Here is a 9,268-nt window from a genome sequence, read left to right on the forward strand (position 1 = left end):
TTAATGAAAATTTTCAAGTTCAACTTATTTATAAATATGAAAAATCTGAAAATTTGATTTTTTTTTTCCTGTTCTTTCATTAAAATATATTTTAAACGCTTTTTTCTTTCAAAATTCTTTATTTATAAACAAAAAGGGTATTTTTCTTTAAAACTTTCTAAATTAGTATGATTTTGAGTTGAATTATCTATAAGTTTTTTAGTATGATTTTGATTGCCATTGAACTTTATTAAATATAAATATATAGTTTAGTTACCTACATAATAACCTATTGGGTATATTAAAAATAAGATAATGTTTAAATGAATGAAAGCAAAAACATTGAATCATGACAAATGCAAAATTTAAAAAATAAAGAGGTCAAATTGGAAACTCATTAACTAGCTAAGCACTTGTTAACACAACTATTAGAAAAAAAGGGGCTATAACTGATTATATTAATTCTCATTAAGTCTTATTTTATTATTCTTATTGTAAAGGAAGTGTAATTAATTATCTTTTAATAGAGATCGGCAGAGATTTAAAAAAAAAAATTAAAAGAGAGTGGCCAACTGCACATACGTGCAAGGCTTGAATAATCTATAAAAGGGGACTATAAAAACTACTCGCAACAATGATGGGCAAATAGTCCCGTGCAAGGATTTAATTCATGGTATCGACACCAATATCTATTTTTGGTGATATTGATATTGATATGTATTAGCCGTATCAGACCATAGTGAGTAGATATCAGATCAAAAGGAATTTTTTTTACCAAAACTGGATGTTAGTACTATATTAGTCCATCCATATCAATTATGTATCGTTATTAACATTGGCAATGATCAATATCAATATGAATTGACCGACTAATATGAACAAACTATATCAATACCGATACCTAAAATCATAGTCTAAAGAGAGATGATGATGATAATTTAATAACTCTTAAAAGTAATGGGAGGGCGGCAATGCTCCTTCCGGGTCTAAATTAAAGAGGATTTAGACTTTAGGCTTTATTGGCTTATCCATTATCTATCTGTCCTTTCTAATAATCTATGGCAATTAAGATACTTTATCTCAATTTGGTGGACCCTATTACTTTATAAAATGAGCTACGTCAGGTATTAACTATTAAAAGTCAAGCAAATATTTTAATTGCAAAATTTTTCAAATTAGTTGCTTTAATCAATTCTCTAGTTGCAATTTAATCCAATTTCTCTTTACCAAAAAAAATAAAAAAATTTAATCCAATTTCTCATTGTTATACAAAATTTTGAAGAGACCACTTCACCTATCATGAATCCAAGTATGGACAAAGAAAAGGATAGTAAAAGAGAAAGGAAATACATGACCAAAACTAATAATGAAGTAGAACATAATTAGATGGGGTCTGTTACTTGGATCCTAACCCTCCAATCTATCTTATTCAAGGTCATATTTCGGACAATGATTAATTTATGCATGTTTTTTTTTTACTTCTTCTCCTGTAGTCATTTTTGCGGATCCCTATCTCTCTGAGACCTTTTTATTTGGAACAGATCACTCCTTGTTGGTGCATCTGATGGCCTTTGTTGAATAAGGTCATACCATCTCAAACGACTTTTTTGAAACTTATCATGAATTGAAGCAACTCCCAATTCGCTCAAATATGTTCATTACTTACCTTATCCCTCAGAGTTTTCCGTATATCAATTTTTATGTTTTCATCTCATCTACACATAGCTTATCAATATGCTGCTTTTTAACTACCCAACATTCTGCCCTGCACACGTTGGCCATACAAAACTCCAAACGCATTTTTCCATTTCATCCATTCCAATTTAATTTTATATGCTACATCATCATTTATTATCAACTTCTTTATTTATGATAAATCCCAAATGTTTAAAATATTTATCATTAGTAGCAAGACCACCAATCAATATTTTTCAAAATAATTTTTAAATAGTGGGTTAATCTTACGCTTCCAAAGAACCCTCCAAGTCAACCTTCTCGACTGGTAAGCGTGAGATAATATTTCATCACTATATTTCGATGGTTTTTATGAGATAAGTTGAGATAAGATATTGGTCAGAAAACTGAGTTACTGACGGAGTGGTCAAATTTTGGCTATGGTGGCTGTGTGCATTATAATATAGGTCTGTAAGTGATCAGGAAAGTAACGTCCCTATCAAATGAAAACCATAACTATTCACTTCCCACTACGTAGGCCACACGGCTGCGAGTTCCAAAATTAAACTAAAAAGATTGGAGAGCCAAAGGTTTTATAGCTCCTTTCTGTGGGCTGCATTCAGGCATTGTAGGATTTCAAGCATCTGGAATTGTTGAATTGATGATTTTTTTTCCCCTTATAATATATAATAGAAGTGAGAATTTCAATGAGATAGACATTATTTTAGTCATGTCACAGAAAAATGTGACAATTTTGATCGTTGAATAGATATCTTGATTTCAATTAGTCATATGCTAATTTTCAAATTTTAATTTAATTAAATATATATATTTTCTCGTGTATTTATATGCATTAATCTAGTATTTTTTTTTTTTTTTTGTCATTTATATTTGTCCATGCAAACATGACAAACACCGAGTTTGGATACCTACTTGTATGATTGGGTAGCAAAATTAAAGGACATATTACCACTTTTTGTACCTATAGCATACCAATTAGGGTAGGTGATTTGTCATGCAAGGAACATTGGTGTCTTTCCTTCCACACAATTTGAGATTCATTTGATCAACCAAATTGTAAAAGTGAATTTTGTTGTAGATTCTACATAAAAAAAAAAAGTTTGTTGTAAATTGTTTGGCGTGCAATCTTAAAAGAATACATTCTCGTAATGTAGAATGTACTTCTAGCCTCAAATGAGATTACCGTTTGAAATGGGTTTATTCTTTTTTTTTTTTTTTTTTTTTTCTGGTTATTCTATCGTACTGAGTGTTGTTGGCCAATGGTCAACCTATTTGATTATTTTTATCCACATTTTAGTGCATGATATTGGAACTGGTGTTGATTGCCGCCAATGCCAATGATGATATCAAAACAGATCAATTATATTGGATCGTATCGGACTGTTTTGCCTCCAAAATGCCGTTGAGGTTTTTTTTTTTTCCCTTTCATTTTAACCCCCTTTGTTCCTATACAACCGACACAATATCAATTATGTATCGAATGAGTTAGATAGCACCCTTTACGATGGATCATATTCTCTAACATCCATGAACAAGAATACATACCAAACATCTTTTTTTTTTTTAATCTCAAATCATGTTGTCGAGGAAGCATAACACATTTGTTGTGCCAACGACTTACGGGTTTTTTTTTTTTTTTTCGAAGCTTGAATATTATCTGGGACCCAGGAAGACCCTAGAAATATATTACTAAAAAAAAAAAAAAAAAGATATAATCTGCCTTACCCCAACTCAAGGGAGAATTCACTCTCTCACTCACAAAATCCAAAAGAAAATGCTTATAAAGAAAAATTACATTATAAAGACGAGTAAACCAGCTTTGTCATTCCACAATTAAAACACAATCAATCAAGAATATTTATACATATATATATAGTATCTTGTAATAAGCATGAGAGCGACAACTTGGTCATCATCAACCTTTTGAAGGAGGTTGATCACGCAATCCCCTAGCGTATTGTTAATATCATCAATAATTACTTTCACCTTATCCCATGTTTCCATATTGTGGAGTTCAAGCATGCCTATCGTCAAGCTAATTTTGTAGTTGATGCTTTGGCTTCTTATGGATCCAGCTCCCACTGCTCTTTTATGTGGGATCCTACCCCCCCTCCCTTTCTTTCCCCGTGTTCACTTGCCTCTAGGATTTCTTTCCCTCGCATTATAACTAGTTCTTCTTCTTTTGGTTAAAAACAAGAAAAATAAAAAAATAAAAAAAATTAGCATGAGATGAGACCCAATGAACAGTTAAGAACACAATCAATCAAGAATATTTATACACATATATAGTATCTTGTAATCTGCATGAGATGAGACCGAATGAGTGTTATTGCTTGTGATAAGGGAAACTCTGAACCTAGAAAGGTACAGACAAGGATGCACTGTCAAGTACATTACAAGACGAACATTAATAGTACTATTTAACAATACCAACCGATCAATACTTTATATATATATATATATATATATTTGTCAGATTTTTAATGTCAACGCAAGATCAAACCATTACCTACTCACAATTTGATTCTAGATTTCAGAGAACCAAACAAATTGGGACTGTACATGGTGGGGTATATGTAGAAGATAGAAGATTAAATTCCGATTCCTATTTCCAAGACCCAGAGCTGAAAGTTGATATATCTGATCTGTAAGCCCATAGATTCTTTTGGGTTGTTGAAAGCAGTGGAGAATGGAGAGATGATCAGTGACTTCAGATCTTTCTTGGGTCTTAATTATAAGTCTTCTTTAATATCTCTGCATGAACTCATCCCAACCACAATCCCACAGAGAGAGAGAGAGACAGAGGAATGGAAGAACAAGTGACAATTGTTGCAGTGGAGGTCTGAACTTAGACGACTGCTTCTTTCCGAGGTACATGCTCCCATGCATTTCTGATTTATCCCCCCCAATGCTCCAACCTCTTTCCTAAAGAATGTAATTAAAATAGGAGGAAATATCACTCTCATCTCTTGAACTATTGTCGAAATATCAACTTGACCTCATACTTTTTAAAAAATATCACTAATCTCCTCCTAAATAAAAAGATTCTATCTAACATCTTCAACTGTTTGAAATGACTGTTAAGTCAGCCATAATGCCTAAACTACCTCCTAAACATGATATATTCATTATTGGACATAGTTCAGGGGAGGCCTCCTCTTGTGTTTTCTACTACTTGGCAACCACAGCCCAATCATACATGTAATACAGTAATGGGTTGGGAGTTTAGGCCTACATCGATTACTAATTAACCTACAACCTCCACTAAAATTAGAGAGTTTTCAACGATTAGTTTGAACATTTAAGATGAAAAATTTTGCATGGTATCAAAGCCAGTTTTCATCATATCCACATGACAAGTATAGGAGTGTTGAGAGAATCCTCCACCTGCTAGTTCGAACTTTTAGGATGAAACCATTGAAGAGATATTCCTCAATTTTAAAGGGATTCCGAAACTTTACCAGCCCTAAAATTTTACTAACTTCTCTCTTAGTAAAAAAATTAATCTCTTACTAACTTCTCTCTTAGTAAAAAAAAAAAATTGTTTTGTGTACTGTTGGGTACTACCTAACATAAAATTAATCTCTCTCTCTACCTAATTGGGACACTTGTAGGTTGAGGAATTAATTATAATTTCAAAAGGAAAACCAGGGTTTTGCCTCTTAAAGAAGATAGATGAGGCCTAAACCCAGCAAAGATCCTAGGGACAGGTATGATTCACAGAATTAGTCTCTTGAAGCCACCAACAACAGAAGATACAAGCTTTTGATTATAAATGTTCTTACTTTGCCCCACAAGATTACAGGATTAGAGGAGAAGTTTTTGTTTCAGTCTTCAATGTTATTTGTGTTCTTGTGAATAAACTAATGAAGTTGCACATGGGAGTTGGAATTAAAGAGTAGAGAGCATTAATCACTACCTAAGAACACTTCCTAACTTCTTTCAATTCCCACAAAGTCTCCCATTCCAACACTAGTTCTTACCTTTTCTTATTCTATCTTTTGTCTTTCTTTAATTTTTTAGTACTTAGTTTCCTTTAAGTACACTTAAAAGAGGCCAAGAAAGGTGGTGTTCTTGAAAGAAACCCTATACCTGACTATGATATCCACCGCATATGGGATAATATAATGGAATCCACCTCCCCCTATCCTATATATGACTATAAGCTTCAATTCTCAATTCAAAGCTTTGAAACCCATTAATGGCTGTGGTGGCATTTGCCTATAAATAATAGTAATTATAAGAATATGCTTGTTAGATGCTGTACCAATCATTAGTTCATGTAATCTTCCCAACAAAATGATTGATGTCACCAATAACCAAATTGGAATCCATTTTGATTGTTAAGCTCTCTCCAATCTGCAATATAATAGGATGTTCTTGTTAAAGAATATTATATATTAAGAGTCTTTTTTTTGTGTCCATTTTGGAGTTTGGACATTTGTTTGATCTTAGCTGTGTCACAGCTGCCCTCCCAAACCCTTAGTAGCGAGAGCCTCATGAACTAAATATGATTTTTGTACATCATTTAGTTAATCGGGTCTCCTAAGTCAAGCATGGACATGTTTATATTCAGCTAGTCAATTATAGCTTTCTATTCATGCTCATGTTATTTGGGTTAATATCAATTTGTAAACAGGTTAAATGGGCTTTTTGGGCTATAAACATAGTATTCGGGCTATAAACGATCTACTTAGACTATAAACAGTCAGTTACCATTGTTGGTCAGGCATCTTTCAAGCTATAATCAAACACTGAGAATGACCTAATATCAACCATTTTATGCGTTTTACGCTTGACACTGAACCATTTACTAACCGATTGGTCAGGTCTTGGGCTTTAACCGAGCTTTCGGTTAGACCTATCGGTGCGGGCTAGTTTTTTATTCTCAACTCACAAGTGTTGAATTATTCTTATCGGAGCATCCAAATCATTAATTAGTGTGATTAAGTGTACGGAAAAGGTTGTCGGAGAAACGATAGAAACTATGCTTCTCCAACCTACTAAGTTAGGTCGTCTGAAGACTCTGGACTGCACCCTTGAAACCCAACTACTAAGTGATGGACCAGGCCTACAAACATGGCCCACATCAACTCCAGCTCGGATAAGGACCCATTGTTGAGCTGGGCTATTCAAGCTTTGGATTGGGTCTGATATAATTGATTGGGCTATCAAACCGGTTTGTGTGGTAGGGGTGTCAATCTTTGGTTCGGTTGGGCTGGGCTGGGTTCGGCCAAACCAAAGCCAACCTGGCAAGAGAAGACTCGGTTTCAATCTGGTTCGGTTCTGATATTCTTCAGTTTCCTTTTATCGGTTCTTTATCAGTACGTAATTGGGCTTGGTCAGTCCGGTCTGCCATGTAAATATATAAACAATTATGGAAAAAACTTGCTTTTCTTTGGTTTTCGGTTTTTTTTATCAGTTATGTTTCTGGTTCACGGTTCCGATCATTCCATTTGGTCTGTCCGGTTTTACCAGATTCGAAAAGCCCAGCACAGAAATGAATGGATAAGGTTTCCATTTTTTATAGATTGAACCCGTTGGTCCAACAGCTTTGGGCTGAAATTTGACACCCCTGGGTTGAGGAGAGATGGGTTGTCATCATTTCTTTCCCTTAGTTGAAGTTTATCTGGCCTCCTAAGGATATACTTAAAGTCATGTTTTAAATGTAGTAACTACGTAAGCTATATTAGATCAGTGATTGATAACATACAACACCTGGTTACCTACTTAGACCAATGTTCTTTTCATTATGTTTCAAGGGAAGTCAACTTTGTTGCAGACTTTCTTATTACGGATAGGATAGTTTGACCCAATTTCATCTGATGTCTTTTTGTTAATTCTGTTATAGATGACAGGAGTGTAATCCTTACTTATCAATAGATTTATCATTAAAAAAAAAAATTATAGTTGATCATATACAACCATTAATTTACTCTTTTAATCTTTTTAGGTAATAACCATTAATTTATATAGGTATAACCTGTAGAGAAGCCCATCTAAGCCTATTAATAGGTTTGTCTTTGCTTGATTAGTGCAAGCTTTGCAAGTATGTGAAAAGGGTAGCTAAGGGTTGAGTAGTGGACATAACCTTATCCTCTAATAAGGGATGTAATGGATCTTTTACCCTTACCTTACAAGATAGAGTAAATATTTGACCTTGCCTTTAACCTATAGGTTGTGGGTACAATTTTACATTACCCAATGCATAAGGTGGATAAAACATCATTAGTGGTACTTCAACCTATGGTTGTCAATGGTATATGGGTTAGGGGACGTGTATATATATATATATATATATTTATATTTTAGTAGATGGTGACGAATGGATAGGATGTATGTGGATTGGGCCTTAGATATATGGTGTAGGCCTAACCTATACCCTTACCTTACCCTATATGGTATATGGCATGGTTTTTTCTTTATTTTTTTTCATTGCACGTAAACGGGAAGGTGGGTAAGGTCTTACCACCAACCCCCTCCCCCCGCCCGCGGCAAAAAAAAAGTGTGTAAGACCTACAATTGTGTGGTTTTCACATAATATCTAAAATATTTAAATTCTCATTTAACATGATACACAATAAAACATTAACCTACATACACAGCCCATTACATTAATTACCAAAGAAACATGAAAAAAAAAAAATGGCATAACAATACATTCGACCACATTATTTTCCTACTAAAAACATACTAAACAATTAAACCAGAAAACGTACTTGTAACCCTGAAATAATTCATAACCGAAATGGGCTATATCTAAGGGGTTGGGCTATTTGGGTGATAAATTAGGAGGGTACTCAGCCTTATCTCAATTAAATGGGTCGGTTACATGGATTCAACAAGAGCAGCAAAAGAAAAATGACATAAAAATTACCTAAAAGGGGTCGGTTACATGGATTTTTTTTTTTTTTTTTTTGGTACAAGGTTACATGGATTATAAGCCCCTAATTGGATCTATTCGAGGCCATATTTGGGATAAGACCTAAACTATGCATGACTTCCGTCACTACTTATCCTGTAGTCATTTTAGGCATGGCCCTTTGTCATTTAGCTTCTAGTTAAAAAAATCAGAATAAAAAAACATACATAACAATATATAGTACGAATTTTAAATATATATACATTCAGATAAATTATCTATAAAAATAAAAAACATTATGTCAAATTATCATATATGTAAATCATGGACAAACACAATAATAACATATAAAATACAAATTTATCAAAATGACATAGTTGAATTGAAATAAACACAATATAAGAGTTATCTATATGGGAGAAGAAAAAGGAGTATTTGTATATAGTAACTGACTAGATTGCCACTAAAAATTGGAGTGTCTTTATCTTCTGATCCATGCCCAGTTCTATATCAAGGCATGCCACTTCATCTTCATTTTTAACCTCCTCCTCGATTTCAAAACCAATTATATCACATATGTATCTGCTAAAAGTTCAATGAATTTATCAAACCTATTTATTTCCTTTGAATTAAGTTTTATAAGGGAATCTATTCTTACATAAACTAAACTATCTAGCATCTCAAGAGGGAACTTGTTTCTCTTACTTTGGAAACACTACAATTTATTTTGCA

Source organism: Macadamia integrifolia, chromosome 3 (genome assembly GCF_013358625.1).
Source record: "Macadamia integrifolia cultivar HAES 741 chromosome 3, SCU_Mint_v3, whole genome shotgun sequence".
Taxonomy (NCBI): Eukaryota; Viridiplantae; Streptophyta; class Magnoliopsida; order Proteales; family Proteaceae; genus Macadamia; species Macadamia integrifolia.